Consider the following 9277-nt stretch of genomic DNA (forward strand, 5'->3'; position numbering starts at 1 on the left):
CCTTGTCCGCGGTGGTGCCATGGCCCCCGCCCTGGTGTTCCCGTCCTGGCAGTCCCTCCCACAGTGAGAGGGCTGCCCCAGCGGCCAGCTTGGGAACGACTGAAGAGCCCCAGGGAGAATTCTCTAGGTTCCAAACAGAGATCGCTGCTCAGCGCTGTGGACGCCGTCCCGCAGCAGGTCCTTCAGATGACCACAGCCCTGCTGACGTCTGGGCCGCAGTGTCACGAGCCACACAGAGCTGGAGACAACAAGTCGGGCCACTCCGGGATTCCTGACCCACAGACGCTGAGATCAACTTGGTTGCAGCTTTAAGCCACTCAGTTTTGGGGCCGTGAGGTACGCGGCAGCTGCTGACGGACACGGTGTTTAACGGTCTGTGTGTGGCATGCGGCTCTTTGTCCCGCCCCCATCGGCCCTCCTGGTGAGCAGTGTCCCTTGGGGATAGGCCACAGCTTGTGCACCATCCTTCTTTTGACGGACCCTTGGGAGGTGTCCAGGTTGGGCTGCCATCGGTAAAGCTGGACATCCCTCCAAGCCTTTGTGTGGACGTGATTCCTCTTCCTGACCAAATATGCAGCAGTGGCAGTGACAGGTCACGGGGCAGCTGTGCCTCTAGTTTTAGAAGAAGCTGCCAGATCATTTCCCAAAGAGGATGCAGCATTTCACATTCCCACCACCGATGTGTGACAGCTTCAGCGGCTGGAACTAACTCATGAGCATGTGGGGTCCTCAGTCTTCTGACACCAGCCATGCGCCGGGTGTGTGTGGCCGGCAGACCCTGGGAGGAGGTGGGGCAGCTGCATCAGGGGGCTGGGCTGGGCCGCTCTCGGCTGCCGCTCAGCCAAAAGGCGTCGCTTTGCTTGGGCCTCAGACACTCCATGGGCCGGCCAAGTCCATGCCTCGGGGAGACTGAGGGACAGTGACACAGTAGCAGGGGCAGCAGACTGGGGATCACCAGGGTGGGGGGGTACCCTGGGTGAAAGAGCTGGGCAGACAGTTGTGAGGTGGGGGGCAGTATGTGGGGACCTTCTGTCTCAGGTGCTCAGTGGAACTGTGGGGTGTGACATGGGAGCATGCCTTCGTCCTTGGAACTCTTCAGCTGCTGAGCAGAGTGGGTCACGCATGGTGCTAGGGCCTCTTAGGGGACAGTAAGAAAGCTGTTCTAATTACACGGCCCATCCTTTGTGCGGCTGTTTGTGGGGTGCAGCACAGAGGCAGGGGGTGTGCAGAGAACAGAACCGGCACTGGGCTCCCTCAATCCCCAGCTGCAGCCTTACAATGTCATCAGCACTCACAGGTCAACTGACAATCGTCTCAAAGGCAGGTAGGAAGAGCAACACTGCCTTGTCGTGAGAATTGATACAGTAGCAAAGAAATTATTTTCTAAATTATCTGGCCATTTCCTTGATTATTCACTTAATCATTACCATGTAGAGAAAACAAAAAGAAACATTGTATATAAATTGTTTACAAAGAATGTTAGATGTCTGTGAACTTCTGTAAGTGCTAAATACAGTTGCATAATATTTCATTGTATGCATTTTGTTACAATGTCGCAGTTGGGTACTTAGACTATTTATAAATTTTCTTTATTATAATGAATTCTGCAATGAACAGCTTTCTAAATGAACCTAGTGAGTACTTCTGATTATTTCTAAAATAAATCAGGAGAAGCAATAATGAATTAGCATATGTAAATATTCAGGACTTTTTAAACAGGCAATTTTTATAAATTACAAACAATTTTTAACAAAGGGAGACTACTGTGTCTCAGAAGACTGTTCACAGTGAAATTTCCGCTCACCGTACTTCCAGCCTCATGTGTGAGGGGCCACGGAGGTGCCAGCTCAGGGACAGCTGTGTTACAGAGTGAGTGGATGGCACAGAGCGCATCTCTGCAGAGGACGCATGTGGGTGCCACCCTGCGGTCCCAGGAGTCTGAGAACCACAGTGTCTGCAGCAGGATGGTGTGGACACCAACACTCGAAATCTTCACCTTTTTCCCACTTGCACATCGGAAGCCTCAAAGAATAGTCACTGTAATACCCAGATCTGGTTACGTTAAGTGGCCGGTGAGACATGCATTTTTGGGGAGAGTTGGTCAGGGTGTCCGAAAATCCTAAGGCTTTTTAATGTAAATTTAAAATTGCTGCATTCTAAGAGAGCTGCCCTCTGCGTGCGGACACTCCCACCCAGGCCCCCGCCCCCGCCTGCTCTTCACGTAGTTCTCATTTTTCTAAGTCACTTACTTGCTGAGAGCAACTCAGAGCCTTCTAGTGGCTTTCTGAGACGTCTGCCAGCAGACCTAACCCCTAACCCGGCGTGTTGTGTTATTCTCCCACAGGACAGACTCACTTGGAAAGGAGAGGCATGATGAGACGTCTGTTATGAGAATTCCTGGGTCAAACAACAGTGGGCATCAGTTAAAAGGCAGGTGACAGATGATGGAGCAGGTGGGACAGGACGTGGGAGCCACAGCTGCCTGGCATGCCCAGGAAGGTGAGGCCTGAGCCAGGTGCCCGGTGATGACCCCATGGGCCCCGTATGTCCTCAGAGACACAGGGTGGCCCCCTTCTGCCCACAGCTGTCTTGGTTTCAGCATGAACGTCCCGACACCTGCTGTCGTTGGTCCCACCAGCTGGGAGCCAGCCCTGGCGGTGGGGTGAGGGAGGCAGAGCTTCCACTCACTGACAGGGGGTCCTCTGCCCGATGCCCGGGCTTTGAGACGGCCCGCAAGGGCAGTGGCCCCAACCAGAGCCAAGCGGCTTTAAACGGGTTGAACCCGAGAGGAAGTCACTCACTGTGTCAGACAATCTGGTCCCATTTCCTGGAGGGAAGGATGTCCTTCCTCTCCTGGGGGAGGGGCAGGTGGGCTACATGGCAGGTCCCTTCTTAGGGCAGCCGTCCCTCCCCGGGTCCCCCAAGACACTGTGAAGAAGGAGGAGAAACACAGCTTCCCTTCTTCTAGGGCACTAGTGTGGGAATGCGCACTGTCCTCTAGGCGACTCCGTCGATGGGAAGTGTCCCCAAGCACTTGGGACCCCAGTACATCACACATCAGATGTGTTTAAACTGTTCCACGGGCCAGTGGATCCAAACAGGGCTTCTCACCCATTGCTTTATATCATGGACCGTGGCTGTGGATTTGGTGTTTATGACTCACCAGTCAGTGTGAGACATGAACCTGCCAGAGGGGGGCCCGCACCCCTTAGGACTTATGAGGACTCGTTCACCATGACACTGCATCCGCGTGAACACAGCACGTGGAGACAAAGTCAATGCCAGTCACGCCAGGTCTCCAAGCTCGAAGGCTGCTGCACGCTCAGCTCCCATTTCCTCTGGGGGAGCACAACGCCATTCTGGCCCCAAATCTTCCTTCCAAAACTTTGCAAATAGAATGTTGGGCAAAAAATAAAAGAATAAGCAGCCACTCATGGAGAGGTGGCAGCATGAGTGTGAATGGGAGGATCAGAAGGTGACAGACCAACCTACACGGCTCCAGGTGGAGGCACCTCAGGGTGGGCGTCTAATGACATTTATGACATTGTTTAAGGAGGAAAAAGACCAACACACAAGATTAAAGATCGCAGCACAGAATTAAAAATGATAAAAAATGGAAATTCCAAGACTGGAAAAAAAAAATTTTAAACTCAGTGACAGGGTTTGAGGGTTTAGAATAGCCAAAAAACGAATTGAACTGGAAAACTTTTCCGAAGAAAATGTGCAAAATGAGTCTTAGAAACATAAGGAGAAACACTAGGAAGAGATGGGGCGAGACCCAGAGGATTCAGGGAGAAATGCAACGCAGGCGTCATTTCAGCAGGACAGAGGAGAGGTAAACGAGTATGGAAGAGACAAGGGCGGACAATTTCTAAGTCCTAAAAGTCATCCTGGCTGTCACCTGGTTGGGTGGGTTAATTGTCCCCCTCGCACGCCCCACTTGGGAGCCGCAATCCTGGCGCTGGTTACAAGTCCAGCTGCCTGGTAGGAAAATGGAGAGTTAGGGTCCTCTGTGATCCAGCCTCGCTTTTACTGCTGATAATTGCCATGTCCTGGGTGTTGTGTCCCCTCAAACTCACATGTTGAACCCCAACCCCAAGGTGATGGTGTTGGGACCTGGACCTTTGGGGTGATCAGGAGGGTGGGGCCCCATGATGCGATCAGTGCTCTTACAGGAAGGGCCCCACAGAGCTCCCGCCTTGTGAGGACACAGCAAGAAGACGGCCGTGTGTGACCCACAAGCGCCTTCACCAGAACCTGACCCTCCGGGCACCCTGGCCTTGACTTCCAACCTCCAGCTCTGTGAGCAACGAACATCTGTTGTTTATAAGCCGTCTGCATGTGGTGTTTGGTGGTAGCCGCCTAGAAGAGCTAGGAAATCCTTTAAAGAGTCAGGTTTCTCAGGAGCAAGACACCACAGTGCCTGCGTGTGGCTGGGGCCCTGCTTGGCGTCTCATTCACTGGACGCGGGGCTTCTACTGATGCAACGTGCCTGCAGCTGGGGCCGGTGGGGTGCATCGCATGTCACTTGCAGCTTGTTCCCACTGTTTGGTTGGTGTAGATGCTTGAGGTTGTGTCTGAGTAACTATGGCGACAGAAGACACCCATGTTTGACTCTAAGTGGGAGTGGATGCCCTTGTGTGTGACATGGGAGCTTCAAGGGACCCGAGTTTGGGGAAGAAGGGAAAAAGGACATGAGGTGGGGGCGTGGGGTGGGCTCACACAGCTCACCGGGCACTGTCCTTCCAGATCCTAAGGAGCATGGGGGCTCGGATGGTTCCCTTCTGTCTGGCTGACCTCAGAGACGGGGTGTGTGCCTTCAGGACACACAGCATTGTCACTATTCAGGCACAGTTGATGAAGGGACTCAGCAGAGATGCCCAGCTGGGTTCCTGAAAACCTCTGGTTGTCAATGAAACAGGCTTATGTGTTAATTGTTAGAAGAGAGGCGTGACGGTAGCATTTGTGCAGAATCTGCAGTTTATAAAGTGCTTGGATATGACATATGCTGGTGTCCCCACTGGCTCCCTCATGAGGGCACAGACCCCGTGGTCCTGCACAGACAGGAGCCCTGGGGGCCTGGGGGGGCTTCGGAGCAGCGGGGAGGGGCCGCGGTGCAGCCTTGGGTCGTTCTCAGATGAGGCTCTACACGCGACTGATCGACTTGCAGTCTGAGAGTGTTAAGCAGGTTCCTCCATCAGTATCACGCAGGAGTCGAGGTTGAAGTCACCATTGCAGATGCTTAAGTCAATCTTTTTAATAAATTGACTATCAGTTGTTAAAAAAAAAAAAAAAAAAGAAAGAAAAAGGACCTGTGAGCCCTGAACAGCCCAGCCAGCCCTGCAGGTGAGCTCGCCTGGCCTCCCAGCCAGCTGCCAGGACAACCTGCCGAGAGGGGGGAATGCCTGTCCCTGGACGCTGCCGTGCCTGGAGATGGGCCACCTCACGTGAGTGCCCATCTGACTTTGTGCTTCCTTGTTGCTGGTGAAGCTGTGTTTTCACGTGCTTTTGTGCACGTGTGATTCCTTTCTCTGAGTCACTGCCTCAGCACATTTGCGGAGTTCTTGTTTTTTACTGATTCCCAGTGGTTTTGCAAAAACAGATATTACTGACATTATTCCTTCCAAGACTCTATCAGTAGGTGTCCAGCCCCCCACTGTCTTTAATTTTTCTTTCCTTTTGTGGTGCCCAAATGTTTGATTACTCAGATGCAGTCCATTTACTCATTTTTTACAGACTTTTTCCGATTCTTCCCATAGTTCTTAAATCTGTCAGAAAACACTTCTGCTTTCTGCTTGGGGATATTCCTGACCTTCAAGAAACCATCTGGGGAAACCAGCAGGGAGCGGGCACCAACGAGGAAGTTCAGACTGCGGCCAGAGCCCCTGTGCTGGTCACGGTGGCTGACGTGGTGACAAGAGGAGCATTCAGAGTCGGCCCCAGGCCTGTGGAGGGTCGCCCACACCTGCCCACAGAGGGCCTGGTTTAACCTGGGGACGGGCACCCCTCCTGGTCGGCCCAGCAGCCCCTGGGCTCTGTGGGGCGCCGTGTGTGCTCTCCTGCTGGGAGGGTCTGAGCAGGGACCACAAGGCAGAGTAGCATGGAGGAGGGGCTGCGGCCCTCCTGGAAGCCTGCATGTGACTGGCCTGCCCCCAGCCCTCAGAGCGATCCCCACTTGGATCCGGGTGCCAGCGACACCCCACCTGCAGCTTTCCTGGCTCCCTAAGGCTGCCACAGTCCTTCCCAGAGGGTGCAAAGGAAGTCTGTGCAGCCTGGAGGCGACCCTGTCATGTTATGCTGCCCCGCACTGCTGGGGACACAGTGGGCTCTGGGGACAGGCACCCGACACACCCTCTACATCCATTAGCCTGGGAACAGCCCCATGCAGGGATCCAGATGCCACAGCTAAAGGGGAGATGCAGGTGGCCAGGGGGGTAGCTCACCTGCAGGCACCAGGGCAGACCAAGTCCCCTCAGGTGTAAGTGCAGGTCTGCACTGTCCACAGTGCTCCTTGACCATGTGCACCCGTTTGAAACAGCTTCTGCTGGAGGTGGGTCTAAGACCTGGAGCCCAGGGCCACGGTGACGCCAGAGGTCTAGCGAACACAGTCCCAGAGCTGTTAGTTATTGTCTCTAAGTCCACAAGACCCCCACCCACAGCCCAGGGTCCCCACGGTCAGGCAAAGTTGCCCCTGGGGTCAGGGCAGCAGGAATACCCAGATCTTTCTGGAAAGGAGGCAGTGAGTGTGGCTGGGTGCCCTGTCCATACTGGGAGGCCCAGAGCCGTGAAAGGGACCTGCTGGGGAGGCTCACAGGGCCCCATGTCCCCGGGTCCCCAAGGCCTTGGAAGCTCTCTCCCCAGCACCAGTGTTTTCTGCCCATTTCTGAACATTCTGGCCATTTTGTCACCTGGCCCTTTATCCCCCAGAGCTTCAGGGCAGTAGGCAGGTGACTCACTCCCAAGGCCACCTCTTTTCACCCCATCGGGCTCTGAACAAGGTGGCCTGAGGTCCCTGAGAAGCCGTGTGGCCATGAGAGCCTTGCTCAGGCGCTCGGTGCGCCTGGACGTGGGGAGGGCCTCGTGTGGATGGGGCTGCGCTCTGGGCACAGGCTGGGGGAGGCCAGCCGAGGGCGGTGGCTGGTCTCAGGGCAGGCACTGTGTGACTCAGAAAGGACCAGGCTCCACCAGCCTGGCCAGCCTCCAGGTGGCCTGAGAGTCCTGTGTGACCCTTGGAGGAGTTACTGAGGTTGGCTCCAGTCCTCAGAGCTGAGGCCCTGCCCCCTGGTGGCCAGGGACTGCTCTCCCCCCCCCCCCCCCCCCCAGCACCCTCACAGGTCACTTTCCCCAAGCCCTGCCCGGAACACATCTCCCCAGTCCTTCACGCAGGCTGGATCACACTCCCACTGAGGATACACGAGGGGCCCTCAGAGATGCAAACTAGCTCCAGCCCATCCTTATGTCCCTAACGTCCCTTGAGGCCTGGGACCTGATTCCTCTGAGGACTGTGGGCAGGTGAGGTGGCCATGTAGAGAGGTCAAGAAAGGGAGCATCAAGTCTTCAGGGTCTCTGCTGCTTGTTCTGTGACAGCTGTGAACTCACACCTCTTTCAGATGCTTCAGGGAGGAGGTGACCCGGTGGAGCATGATGTCCCCATCTGCGGAACTCTCAGTACGGACGGCACAGCCTTCGGAGCTCACAGGGAAGGGGGATGTGTCACTTGGACCTGTGGAGTGCTCCAGGCTGGGGCTCTGTCCCAGCGCCCCTGTGAGTCAGCAGGGGTCACGCTGGAATCTGAGTTGTGACTCACCAGTTGTGGGGACATCTGAATTTTTCCAGGCTACTGGAGAAAAGATGACTTGCTCACAGATCAGAAATTGGGGCTTGTGAACATCAAAGTACTTCCTGGTGACACAAGGCTGCGGGGGTCTGGGCAGCCCAGGCAAATCACCCGAGTGGGGAAGAAACACACACCTCCAGTAAGAGCCCTGGGAGGGGCATCTGGAGTTCCCGGCCCCTCTTTCCCCCTTCCGCTTTGGGGCTCTTTGGGGCACTTTGGGACACTCCAACCTGGCAAGGGACAATGTCTCTGAGGATGTTCCCCTGGCCCATGGTGGCCTGTGATTCAGAGGATAGTAATTTGGTTAAAATTACTCATTGTAAAAAGACCTTGGAAAAAAATATATCCAAAGATTAGGAAATAAACTCACCCGTATTCCCCAACCCAGAGAACATTAGAACATTACCAGCTATCAATTTTACTACTTTGTAAAATGTTTTTAAATAAAATCTTTAAGTGGGACCGTGCAGCTCATTCTCTACTTACTTGCAATTTTCTCTCCATTGACGTATTAGAGGGTCTTTCTGTGCCACCAAAACGCGCGTCTCACACATGGCTTTTATGGGTATTTTTACAATGGGACGCTGGAGATGAAGTTAAAGGTTTAAAACAGAACTTAGACTGTTATCATTGGCTGTCACTCTTTGATTTTTTATTTGTTCCGTTTTTGTAGGGTTAACGTGTGCTTTCAACTTAAAATCATCTGAGGAAGGAACCTCGGGGAAAACCCTGCTCATAGCGCCACCGTGTGGCGAGTGGAGCTAAGGATGGGCGCCTCAGGGTTTGGAAACAGGCCCCCCCGCCCCCCCGTCCCCTTCCTGCGGTCCCCAGCGTTGTATTATCTGGGGGCTCCCTTTTCAATACTCTGGTTGCCTAGAGCCTGTTCCTCTGGGCAAGTCTGGGGCGCCCCGGATCTCCTGGGGAGCCTCTGCGCCCTCCGGGGGAGGGAGAGCAACGCCCCGCCAAGGGTGGCAGCGCCGCCAAGCTTTGCCCGGGGCGACCCGAGTGGGCACAAAACGACCAGGTGGGCACGCATGAGGCACGTGGGCAGTGAGCAGAACCCCACTCTTCAGGAACGACAACCAGGAGAAAATGCACAGAAGAAGACGATGTGACCATAAGCATAACTGCTCCAGCCTGGGTCACGGGCACAGGCAGGGAAAGGAAAGCGAGGTTCTGTCCCGCACACACCAGACAGGCAGCATTAGAAGCGACTCCAACCCAGTGTTGGGGGTGTGGGTCAAGGGGCCACTCGCGCCTGGGTTTTATTCCAATTTCCCAGCTCAGCTTGCTTGAGGTAGACCCTGTAAGAAGCGGTGCTGAAACACACAAGTCCTCTTTTCACTCTTGCTGCGACAGTCGGATATATCTGAATGAATATGTCCATCTGCTGAATGTGGATGGAAATGTCCAGAAAGGAAGTTTGGGAAAGCAGATGTA

At 54.5% G+C, this 9277-nt stretch overlaps 1 long non-coding RNA gene across 5 annotated transcripts; it reads left to right on the top strand.

The window, feature by feature from the left end:
* On the top strand, positions 1-8285 carry LOC141570745 (uncharacterized). Of its 5 annotated transcripts, none has more exons than XR_012495208.2 (3): positions 1-2072; positions 2345-7512; positions 7611-8285. It is a non-coding gene; the product is annotated as an uncharacterized LOC141570745 (long non-coding RNA). The 5 variants fall into 5 exon arrangements; XR_012495211.2 differs by having other exon boundaries at positions 2345-5447; positions 5760-8285; XR_012495209.2 differs by having other exon boundaries at positions 2345-3835; positions 4176-8285.
* The last annotated feature ends 992 nt before the right edge of the window (positions 8286-9277 follow it).

The sequence above is a fragment of the Rhinolophus sinicus genome, chromosome 3, assembly GCF_057876585.1.
Source record: "Rhinolophus sinicus isolate RSI-liver-muscle chromosome 3, RSI-T2T, whole genome shotgun sequence".
In the NCBI taxonomy this organism is placed as follows: Eukaryota; Metazoa; Chordata; class Mammalia; order Chiroptera; family Rhinolophidae; genus Rhinolophus; species Rhinolophus sinicus.